The sequence below is a fragment of the Notolabrus celidotus genome, chromosome 14, assembly GCF_009762535.1.
Source record: "Notolabrus celidotus isolate fNotCel1 chromosome 14, fNotCel1.pri, whole genome shotgun sequence".
In the NCBI taxonomy this organism is placed as follows: Eukaryota; Metazoa; Chordata; class Actinopteri; order Labriformes; family Labridae; genus Notolabrus; species Notolabrus celidotus.
In genome coordinates, this window is record NC_048285.1 from 27,214,677 (window position 1) to 27,227,148 (window position 12,472).

Genomic DNA, 12,472 nt, shown 5'->3' on the forward strand with positions numbered 1-12,472 from the left:
TGCAGAGATCTGGGGCTGTCGGGTTTTGAGCTTTCACATGAAATATTTCTGAATGGTTTCTTTTGCTTGGGTAGAATACAAGAAGTGTTAGAAGTATCTTCAAGAACTTTCGAACTTATGGTCTGAAGCCTTTTTTTTTTTGCAGATTCAGATGTTTTTTCCCCTCAAAGTGTGGAGATGCAATAAATAGTACAACTCAGTGTGGATCCAGGCCATGTTTGAGGCGCTTAAAATTGCACCCCTGTCAGATTTCTTAATGCATCTTAGACAAACGTTCAAGCTGCACAGATCTGAAGTCAAAGAGCTATTGGTTTTACTCTCAATGTGCTACACAATATCTTAAGTGGAATAATTGCATCAGAGTAGCTGAGCTCCAATGCACTTTTAGGTCCATGGGCGATCCTCTGTCGGTGAGTTGGTCTAGAGCAGAGGAGTTTTGATCTGAGATTTGTTAGCTCTGTTGTTTGATGGGTGAGATGACTGATCTCCAGCTCTCATGCTTCAGCATCAGAAAGCATGAGATATCAGAAAGCTGCAACACCATCAATGTACAAAGTCACTGATGCTTGTGTTGTTATCATATCCACCCATGATATGTTGGTGTGTTCAGATACACAGGTCTGTTTTGAGTATTAAGGTACATCACAGTTTTTATACATTTCTTTTGTCATTCTTCAAAGAGTCAGTGGGGACTCTTAGACAAAAGTTGTTGATGAAACTAATGAAGTTGGTGAGGAAACAAAGGTGGAGAAAGTAATGATAACAACCATGAAAATTTCACCTCTGGCTGTCATCTCTTGGCCAGCAGACCTGCTGACACACCGGAAGAAGCTGTTGTTTCCTCAGATACTTGGCTCTCAAACGTCTCCCATTGTGATGTTAGTCATGTTACTTTGTAGATGGTGTTGAGTCTCCTAATATGTCTTTTAAAAAAAACCCATTCTGTAATGAACTAAGGGAATTATTGCACAAAGTAATGTAGTACAATGACCTGATTTCATATCGAGTTTAGTGATGGGAGAGTTGTTGAGCTTTCGGTTCCATTGAAGTAAAGTTGGATGAGTCTCAGATGAAACATTTGATGTGTTGAAGGGAAAAAACACCTCCCTATACATGATGTACTCTCTCTCTTATGTGCAACCAACTTTTGGCATCAGTTCATGTCTTTTCTGTTTGTTTGAATGATGAAATGAGATAAAACGGAGCTTTATTTGGGTTAAAGCATGCTCAAAATACTTCATTGTTTTCTTTGCTCTGAGTCCGATCCAGATCGTGCCTCTTGAAGTTGAAAAGAAACCCTCGCTCTTTCTCTTTTCCAAAATAGAGTTCCGTCCACAATGCAGCTCTGTCAGTAAAAGACTTTTTGTTTATTTGTTTGTTTGATTACGGTAAGTGGACACAGCTCCACACGACACCAGCTTTGTGGGTGTATGTGTGTGTGTGTGAGTGTTTGTGCACGGTTGGTTTTGCTCATGTGTTCTCCCGGGACGTGAGGTCTGAGGGAAGGCTTCCATTGAAGCTGCGAGTTTCTCTGCCCTAGTTTAAGAAGCTGCGGTGCTCCAGCCCTCTCATTAACTCCAAAATGTTCTCTCACATACTGTGGCTCACCAGCCTGCTATTTGCAATCCCCATCACTTCAGCTCGGCTTTAAAGAAGTGATGTGACAGAGAAGCAGGTTGCAGGCAGATTTGACAGAGCTGGCAGGTTTTTCAGAAGGATAAATCTGCAGAGGACCACCACATCGCACCATGTCCTACTTCTAAAGGGCTTAGCTACTTAGGAACATCAGTATTAATGATGTATAATATGGAGGATGATGAAGGTGAAGGCTGGCTAGTTTATTCAGAAATGTGCACTTTTATGTAAGGAGAGCTCCTTTAAACCTCACAGCAACCCCACACATCCAGAATTACAGCAGGCTGCTATTTCTGGTGAGGGGATTAAAAAGTCCACGTCCGTCTTTCTCGTGATTTCTCTCCTTCGCAGACTCACAAATCCAGACACGCATGAATTTAGACGGAGCGGGAGCAAAGGACTGTGGGGTTCAATGCAAGGGGCACCGCTCGGTCCTCTTTATGAATGTGTGTGATCCGAAAGGGCAGAGACGTCTCTGAAGGCCTAATTGGAAGTGACAGATTTTGGAAGCTCAGTGGGCTGCTCCGTGTTTTTGTCTTCGATCACTTTACAGAGAGAGTGGAAAATGTCCAGGCGGGGAGGGTAAGTTTAGAGAGAGGAGGAAAGAATACCTGATGATTGAAACATTCGGCATTCACTTCTTATTAACTGAGAACCGCAGGGAGAAAAAGGGAATGTGTGCCGAGAGATATGATCAAATCTCAGCGATTAGCAGGACCTGAGAGAGGGAGTAAATGAGGCGAGGAGTCAGTGAGGCAATGCATGCAAATTCAAACAAGAGCCTCATGGTTCACAGTCTAATGCCAGTGTCTTTCTCCTTTTGTGTCTTCCTTGCTCCTATTGTTGGACACTAATGAAGAGTGTCTCAGAGAGGACGGGGCCTCCAGGCTGCCACAAGTGAAACATCCACTCTATATCTCCCTGTAATTTATCTCAATCCCATCAAATAGATTAAAGCTTTAAGGATTTATCAGTGCCTTATCTCATTAGCTGCAGCCAGACTGAAAGAATAACTAAACTTAATACGTACGTATTACTGTTGCTGGTGTTGTTGTTTACCTCTTATAATGCCCCTCTTTTTAAAGTCCTGAGCCGCTTAATTGGTAATGGCAGAGGCCCAGTGAGTCGGAGTGCGAGAGTGAGACCATGAGGCCGCTCTGGCTCATAAATCAAAGGCCGGGGAACTCTGTGCTGCTTACATTAAACAACTGCCTTCACTGTAGTTTTTGTTTAGTTATGCGGCGGTGTAGACTCAATATGTCTGTGGCTCTGAGGGGAGGTTCAGACATTAAAAGATTCTTCACTTGGATTTGGTTGTTAGGGATTTTGATTCCCCCCCTGCAGAGCCATGCCTTGTCTTTTGGGTGCCTCAAGCAGAGCTGTGCTCAGCAGGAGTAAAGCTATTTAACGTTTGTTTTCAACAGAGAGGATTTGAGAGCTCTATGTACACTATTTTATTCTATGGATTTACTCCCAGTGCTAACGAATGCCTTTAATTAACTCTGCTAGTTCTCTCCTCTTCCATAGTTTTACTCTCTGCACCACATAGGTAGTTTGGGTTTGGTCTGTTTTGACATTTTGCAGCTTGATTTCTTCATGAAGGCTGACACTTTGACATTGGATGACTGGACTGCTCCATTTCTAGTTTAATATTGGAGAGGTGACTGGTTAATGCCATTTTTGTAATAAGATAGTAGATTAAAATTCCTGTATGCACTTTGAGGAAACGGCACCTAGACCGTGTACTGTCTGCTGTTCTTCTTATAGAGATTTTATTGTGAAAGGTCATGGTATTTTAACTATTTTACCCTCTTTGCTTGATTTTCTTGTCAGTGTCCTTGATTCTGTGGACTGTAGATTTTGCTGCTCACTTAGGATGCATCATACGTTTTCCCTCTTCCACTTAAGCCCTCACTTCCTTTCTGCACACTACAACAGATGGTACCATGGCTGTTTCCTTTAGTGTTCAAGGTGTTGTAGTCATCCTGTCCTCCAAATGGTCCTCCAAACATACCATTTGCAGGTAACCACATAGTTAAAGACACTTCTGTGAATGTTTTGCAAACTGAGGTCGTCTGATGGTTACTGGTGAGAAGAAGCCCACTTCTTTGCAAATAACTTTTACAATGCCTTTGCAACCTTTGGAGGATTTGCTGACTGTCTTGGCCAGGTCTCCCTTGGAAAAGAGATCTTTGATCTCAATGGAACCAACCAGGTTAAATAAAGGTTGAATAAAATAAATAAAAAAATTGTGAGGGAAATACATACATTAGAAGTTCAATACATGTCCCATGTATTAAGCTTAAAAATATGGAAGAACTAACAGTGCTACAATTCCCATCCAAAGATGTCAGCCCCTTCCCCCAGTAGCTCCATTCTGAGTGGCCCCTACCTTTCTATTTGGGAGTGAGCCTTATTAACATGGATAGAGAACTGGCACAATTTACATAGAGAACAATATCCTGTTGTTCCTCAAGACAATCATTCAGACAAACTAGCTGTCATGCTAAATAAAAGATCACTATGATTGATTTTTCAGCAATCAAAGCTTAAAACACTCCACCAGAACGTAAGAAGAGGCAAAGAAGAGGCAGGACCTGTCTGAAACACCTCAAAAATATTGCCTTGACCTGCGGAGAATGTCAGCCGGATTGAAATGGTTTCTCCCCTTGATAAAAATGTCAGAAGATATAGCTGCTCAGGGGTGGGAGGATATGGGCTGTTTTTTATTGAGATGGTTTTGAACCGCCGTGTCCTTGAAGGCAAGACAAACGATATGATGCATGAAGTGCTGCTCTTGTCCTCTTTCAGGGAGTTTGCTGGAACATAATGTAGGGTACAAACAGAGGACTTCACATGGGCTTGCTGCTGTTTCAGAGGAGGAGCGGACCTCTGAGTCCCAAAGGGATGTAGAAAAAAAAAAGAAGTGCGAAACAGCTCAACGCAGCATATTTCACTGCCGTATGGGAAGGTTGTGGGCAGCAGGGAATCTATAGAGGCTAATTTAGTCTGTCATTGTTTGGAGGAGTAAAAACACTCTCAGTGTTTAGGGAGGATTATCTAAGCCATCTCTGCGGAATTGGCTAAAAGCATTTATTATTGACTGAAGACATTTAATTTCTTGTACATTAAATATTACCCCTGAGTTTTGACAGCGCTTTGATGGAATGAGATCAGAAACTGTGGGTTTTCATGCTTTTATGCTCCCATGTGAGGTCTCCAGAGCGGGATGACAAAGTCGTCTTTTATTTGACGTCAGGATCTTCTGACCGGCTTTTAGTTATACTTTTATAACTTAAAATCAAGGACTGAGCTTCAAAGACGAGAAGGTAGATGCTGAATTACATGAAAGCGGGACTGAATAAAGTAATGAATACTGGTCTGTCAGTGTAAAAGGATGAGTTTGTAGGGGAAACAATGTAACACACTGGTTTTAGCCTCGCTTTGTGCCGGCCTGTTGGCTGCGCTGGTTGAACACTTTCAACGCCAGCCTCTGCCGAAGCCGCAGTTGATCTGAACTATCAAATAATTGGCTGCGTTGCCTTCTGGGAAAGCTTCTCCGTTTTGTTTTCTGGCTGATTGGCTGTGTTTACACCTCTGTGACAGCAGCTCGTTTGCTCACACTGGTGGAGTGTCAGTAAATGAACAATATGAAGCCACAGGCTCGAACATGAAATACCCTTAACTCTGGGCCTTTTACAGTTAGGTTCGCTTCAGTCCCTGTATCACTTTCTGGAGTAGCTGTGTTGTTCGCCCAGAGGGGACCTGTAACACACACATACACACACACACACACCTACACACACACACCCACACCCACACCCACACACACACACACACACACACACACACACACACACAGGACATGTAATACAGTATCCTGGTCATGTGTTGAGGCCAGATGAAATTGGATTTACCACCTCTGCAGCTCAGAGTGTATGTCAAGGGCATGAGCAGGAGCAGTGAATTTAAAGACATGTAAATAAATTACAGATGGGCTGCCATTGTGGCTTCTGTAATGCCGCCAAGGGCTATTTGGCAGAAGAGTGTGTTGTCCTGTTTGAGAGCCATACCAGCACAGCCAGGAGCTTTGTCCTTGTGTCGGCTTTGAGAGTCCCTGCCAGCTGGATCCCGCCCAGTCCCAGAATGTGTACTTCCACTCCCCTCTCAGCACCGGCACTCATTTTCAAGAGGTACAACAAAATGAAATTGCATCCATATGAGGACGACTCTGGGATGAAGAGCTCATTTTTCTGGGGGAATATTCTGTCTGTTTTTGGTGCCTCTTGACAGTCATTGTCTAATGGTGTCAAACCACCAGACATTTCCAAGGTGATAGGTAAATATTCACTGACATCCACTGTTCTGCTTTTACCTCCAAAGCCGCTCTGTATTCCTTCATCGTTGCAGGCCTGCCAGTTTGCGGGCGATGATGATGGACTACGCTGTCTCATCTGCCATGTAGGCATTGCAAAAAGCTAATGAGATACCAGCAGCCCATATGTTTAGAAGGAGAAGCCCGGCCTTTTAAATAAGGACTCGTTTCTGTGTAATGGTTTTTAAACGCTCACTCTTCACTGCTTACGTTTCCGGCCACTGATGGTTATAAAGTGGTTGACTCTTCCTCTGGGTTGATTGATCACCTAAAGTGCAGACCACTCTTGCAACACCGCAATGTGCTCATCCAACCGGGCAGCTATTTTTGCTCAACATACAGTTCCCTCAAACCCCCCCAACGTCACCACAAGGGTGTTTGGAGCCAAAGAGCAGTGAGACGTAGCCACTGCACGAAAGGCACTTTGTATTATCCTACTTTCTGGTCTATCTTTCCCCTTCGCCCTTCACTCTTTCCCTGGATGAACTCAGGCCGCGCCCCCTGTCTAACCTCTCTGGTTCCTGGAGTATTATTTCCGGGTGCTCCGACTCTTAAACTCTCTATTTCAGTCTCGTTTCACCTTTCCTCTATTTCTGCTTTCTGTCTCTCTCTGCTGTGTCCTTCCTCTCTCCTTCCACAGCTCCTTCCCTCACTCTCCTCCACTGCTTATTGCTGTCTGCAAGCAGGGGGAAAAAAATAGATTGGGCTGGTACCAAGTGACCCGAGGAGTGGACCTGGGCTCAGCCAGAAAGCCAGAAAGAGAGAACGGATGAAAGAAAAAGAGAGAGACAGAAACGGAGAGAAACAGGGCGGAAAGCCCGGCATCAACAGGGATTTAGTTTTGTCAAACAGGAAGTCTGGGGAACCAAAGGACAGACAGAAGGGTTATTTCAGTCTGTTCCTCTGTTAAGTCATTGTTTTCACTGCCATGGAAGCTGGCGTGCTGCGTTTCGGGTTGTTTTTGTCACTCAAAAAGAACTGTTCCAAAAACGTGTGTGCTGTGTCTGCGTTTGTGTCTGGCAGTAAAAGCACAGAGCAAGGCAGCCAGGCAGTTCTAGACTTCTAATAGATTGAGGACTTTAATTTTGCCATGCTAATTGATCATTTGAACCAAGTTTACCAAGCAGAAATATCGAACACTTGAGGGTTTCCAGCAACTGAAATGAGCATTCTCAGATTATTCCAAATTCACGTGAACGGCACTTTTGGTTAGACTAAACAAGCCAGTTGATTCTTTATTTTTGTTGAGTTTTGTTACCGTTTGGACTTGATCTTGATTGGCAAATCAATTGCAAAATCAACAAGACTGATTGGACTACTTGGCCATGCTAGCAGCTCTTGGAGGCAGCACTAAGCAACTGCTGTGCTCTGAGCTAAATGCACCAGCATGCCTATAAGTGCTAAACACTGAGTAAAGCTGAGGTGAGGGTGATGTCGTCAGTTTTTCAGGTGTTAGGTCATAGGTGAAAGCATTGGACCTATGACCTACTGCACAAATTAAGAATATGACACTATGATAGTAGGGATACACCGATCCAATCCTAGTATCGGATATCAGCTAGATCGGGCTCAAAAAGCTAGATTGGATATCGGTTACAAGGGGCCGATATATAGTTCCGATCCATATGACAGATCTATTCAACATTACATGAACAACAGCCATGTGCGTCTCCTACGTCATCAGCGCCGGCCGGTCTGTGCATTTTTGCCTGGTGGAGCATGATGGAGGACAACTACAGAGACTGTGCCAGAAACTTGCAACTTGCAGTGCTAATGTTTCGACGGATGGGGGTCGAGCTGAAAAATATAATGGAAGCCCAAAGGAGGAAGTTTACGTCAGCTGTAGCCTACTGCAAAGAAGCAAGAAACCTTCTATTAATGGATTCATAGTGTGAAAAAACGGACAGGTTATTGGATTTAATTGTTCCAGATCCTTGAAATGAAGGGATTCCAGCCTCTGGTTTAGCACTTGGAACCCAGGTACAGTTCACCATCAAGTCAGAAAAGCCTGAAGTTGCCAAAACATGATTCTATCCTCACATTAAGGAATAGAGATTGTTAAATCAATACCAGGATTGGATCGGCTAGTAGCGGTATCGGCAGATACCAAAGCCCAGGTATCGATATCGGTATCAGGACCTAAAAAGTAGGGTCAGTGCATCCCTATAGTGGCACCAGATGAAAAGCCTGAAAATCTGACGACACCATTAAAGCCTTAACCAAGTTTAATGGCGATCCATCCCATAGTTGTTGAGATATTTCTGTCTGAAACCAAGTGACCGACCCTCCTTGACTTAAAATCAAACTGACATTTTCATTAATGATGAAAATAATGTCGAGCTGCAGATTTACAGCTCAGGAGCCTTATTAATTTCTTAGCTTCCTGCGCTGATTAACCAGGATGTTCTCTCCGCTTTAACAGAGAAGGTGAAGGAGACAGAAAAGTAATTGTTAACACACATCACGTCTTTCCCGCTGACACCTAAAGCAGCGAATATGTGTGAAGGGATGAATCACAGCTCAGACAGATGCTTAACAGATGGTGGAGGCTCTGCTTCTCTGTATCACTGCTGACACACATTGTGGAGGGCATGTTGGGTGTCAAAGCCCTGGCCTGTATTTATGGTGAGCCATACTTTAGTCACAGGTAGAGATACAAGAATAAACCCCCTCTCCTGCGGTTTGAGCCGTCTGAGTCCTTGTTTCTGTGGCGGATAAAATCCTACGCTGGGATCAGAAACAAAAACAGAGAACAAGGGGAGGAAGAAACTGTGTTTTTGAACTTTAGCACATGTTATGTCTAATTAGCGATGAAGAAGACAGAAAGCCCACATTTGACCTGTAAGACATCTCCGAGGGATTGGGAGGCCATGAGTTGGCTGAATAAATGAATAAGTATGGATCAGATGGATTGGGTCTGAGCCCTGTGGGATGAAGTAGTTCTCTCAGTATTCAGACCCTGTTTTACAGTCTCAGAGGCACCCTGCTTTTAACACTACAGTTAATTATACCCTGTTTTTCCTAGTGAGGGGGGAATGTGAGGTCAATAGTCTTTTGTGCCATCTTCTCTTGGGTCGAATAGCAGGCCAGCAAGGAAATAGAGTATGTCTGGATGTATGGAGACAGATCTGCAAATAAAACAGCAGCGTAGAATAGCCGGGAGAGCAGTTTATTTTTGGTAAAGGAATCCACAGTAATTGCCTGTCTTTGGTTTCTATAGCCTCAAACCGCACGTGCATTATATTGCAAACTTCCATATCCGTAAGAGGCAGTATGAACACCCACTAAAGAATTAGTCATTTTTATCCTTTTGTCCCCTTTGATTTGGAGAATGTCTCATTTAATTTGACTCCATGTGTCTGAGTATCTCCTGCATTTCAACCCCTGAAGGGCCAGGAATAGCTTCAAGAGCCCAGTGAAGAGCCAGAGCTCTCATAGATGGTAATGTGTGGAAAAGAGCCGCCTCTGTTTCCGGGAGAATTAAATCAGGGTCAGTGTGCAGCTCTGGAGAGAAGCTTTGTCCCTCAGCGGGTCACACACACACACACACGAGCAGACAGGTGAAGGTGCCGTAAAAAGCAGCTGAAGATCACATCAGAGGACAAAGGTCATCTGTGCACACGCATTTGTCCGTCACAAGTGTCCCACAACCTGTGAATGACTCATGACAGCACTCCATGTGTGAAAGGGACATGTGTCTTTTTGTAAAGTGTGAATTTGTTCCCTCTCGTGTGTCTGTGTGTATTTGTGAGACAGCGTGTAGCGTCGCCTGCACGCTGCTCACTGTGTTAATGTCTCGTGTGCTGAGGCCAGCGCCGGTCTTTTCTGTCTGCCGTAAGTAATGCTGGGAATTTAGGGTAAATATATTCCACCCCCTTCACACACCCACCCTGCTTCCCCATCCTCAGCGCTACTACAAGTTTAATTTGAGAGGCTTTTAATGAGCCAGCCTGCATGTGTTACACAAGAGAAAGTGTTTGAATTGAATATATTTCACAGCTTTCCTTTTGTTGTCTTTACAGCAGCTCGGTAAAGAAAATCTATATTTAGCTTGTGATTGTGCATGCTAACAGAGTCACAGATTTTTCCCTTATGTGCTCAGCTTATATAAATTAGAGGCAGCAAGACCCTCGAGATAGTGAGTGTTTGTTTGTTTACTGATCAATACAAATACGACTTCATTTGAAGGAGAGGAGTGTGCATTGTGGGTTTTTTGAAGCCTTGCAGAAACACAACATCAAAGGCACCTTGGTGTAGGAATAAGCAGAATGTCACTCCCGTCATTACCATAAAATGACAACCCTGTAATTGTGCCCCATGAAATTATGTCTCAGGGAAGAAAAAGTGTGCATTCCTCAGTTTTCATATGGCTGACACAAGCTGAACAATAATCTCCACTTTGAGGCCCACGCCTGTACTCGTGCAGACCAGAGAGGGTTTAGTGTTTGGGTGGAAGGCGACGCAGTGTGACTCCAGTTTTGCTTTGCTTCCCAGACTCTCATTCCAGCTGGTTGGCAGCAGTTGGGTGGGCTCTCCCATTATGAGATCTTGTTTCCACAGCAGCAGGGGGTGCAGACCCCAAGGAGAAGCAGGGAGGGGCAGAGGGAGGGAGAGGGAGGGTCAACATTTGCTGAAATCCCCGGTGCCTTGCAGTGGCCAGTGTTTGATGCTTAAAATAAACAAGTGAAGCTACAAATTTCCCCTTACATTCGAGGAATAACACTCCAGCATTTTGCAAATAATCAGTCCAGCTCCCAGAGTCTATTTTTATCATGTCTGAGCAGATTGTCGTCGACTGTCGAACAGCACCTTGTTGACTGCCCTTCCTGTGAACCCCAAAAGAGATCCAAATCCAGCAGCAACACAGCTAGACGTAAACACAACCTGGGCAGGAAGAGCTGGAAGTCATTTGAAGGTTTCCACTCCATCCATCCAGGGTTGACACCCGTTCAGTTTACTATAAGACAAAGCTGCTGGATATATATTTTGAGCCACTCTTTCCCAAGAGCAGCCCTGTGGAAACATAACACAAGATCACAGGAATGCACAAAGTGAGCTTGGTCTCAGGCGGAGCTGTAGGAGGCTATAAACAGGACAGAAGACCAGATCTACCCATATTTGTATGTGTTTATGAAGATCTGCTGCAGCTGATGGCCATATATAGGACTGAAGAAGAAAGGGCTCAGTGGGAGAGCTCGTATGAGCTGAAGAGGAGGAACTTTCCTGAAAAGTTGTGTCAGATGCTGTAAGAGAAAATCTGGATCACAGGTGGGGATAATGATATTATCAGCTGTGATACCTTATCTCATTCCTCACCTGTTATAAGAGCAGAGAACATTAGCAAGACAATCTGCCCTCCACGCCCACTCCGCCTCTTCCCTCTGCAGCTTTCACGCACTTCATTACCATTACTTCCATATTCTCTTTGCTGTCTCACTCGCCTGACTCATGTGCATGTCCTTTTTCGCTGGAACGGAAACAAAATGTCACATTAAAAAAAAAGTGAAATGAAAAGGGAAAGGTGAGAGTTTTGCTTCTTTCCAAAGGGAGCCGGGGAACAAAGGTTCTCTTTGATCCAGCACAGTGACTTTGCTCTCTGCTCTGGCTCTGGGTCTGGACCAGTCTGAGCCCCCCCTGGTGTTGTTCTCTCAGGCCTGACATGCCAACTGCAACCAGTTCTCGGCCCATTGTCTCCCTGGGGGGGTTCCCATGGCAACCGTGACCTGGCTGTAGTTACAGTTCCCGCAGATTGTTACAGGAAGTTTTGTTGGGAGTGATTCGGAGTCACACTGCGACTCAACTCGGGGCGTTTTAATCTCATATTCCTGCTGTTGCTTGAGCTGATGTCTCCAGTGGGAGATGATTAGATATGAGTTATCCTCACACCGTATAGACTCATAACAAATGAGAACACCAATATTCTGTCTCAAACTTAATCATAAAGCAAAAGAATGACCACCAGCGTCGTCTGCTTTGTGTTCAGGCTTTCATTAAACAAAGCACAAAGTAATCTAAATCCATTCGGAGAAGAAAATGTGATCAAATACATTTTTCTGGCAGTGTTTGAGCTGCTCTTCTATCAAACATCTGAGGAAATATTGATCCTTTCTTTAATGAAATATATGAGCCGTATTACATTTTCTGTACCCTTGTGCTATAGTCTGACTCTGCCTGTTTATAAGTACCATTAGAAGGCGAATTGGAAGGAAACCAGAAGCTTTTAACAGAAGACCAGGATGAAACCTGTTAAGGTGAAGCAGAGTAGAGGATTTGTAATTACAGAGTGATTAGAAGTCGAGCCAAACCCGATCGGCCCGATCACTTACCTCTACTTATCTCCTGCAGCGCCAGCTAAAAGACTTGATCATTAGAGAATGCGTCACTATCATGACTGTCCTGATAGTGCGATTCTAACACTGCTCCTTTGTCGGCATTCCCCCCCAGGGAGCCTTCCTCTCCTGC

At 44.2% G+C, this 12,472-nt stretch overlaps 1 protein-coding gene across 1 annotated transcript in view; it reads left to right on the forward strand.

Moving 5' to 3' along the window:
• LOC117825972 (LHFPL tetraspan subfamily member 6 protein) overlaps positions 1-12,472 on the forward strand; it is a 46,821-nt gene that overhangs the window by 1,908 nt on the left and 32,441 nt on the right. The gene's annotated exons all lie outside the window — the stretch shown is intronic.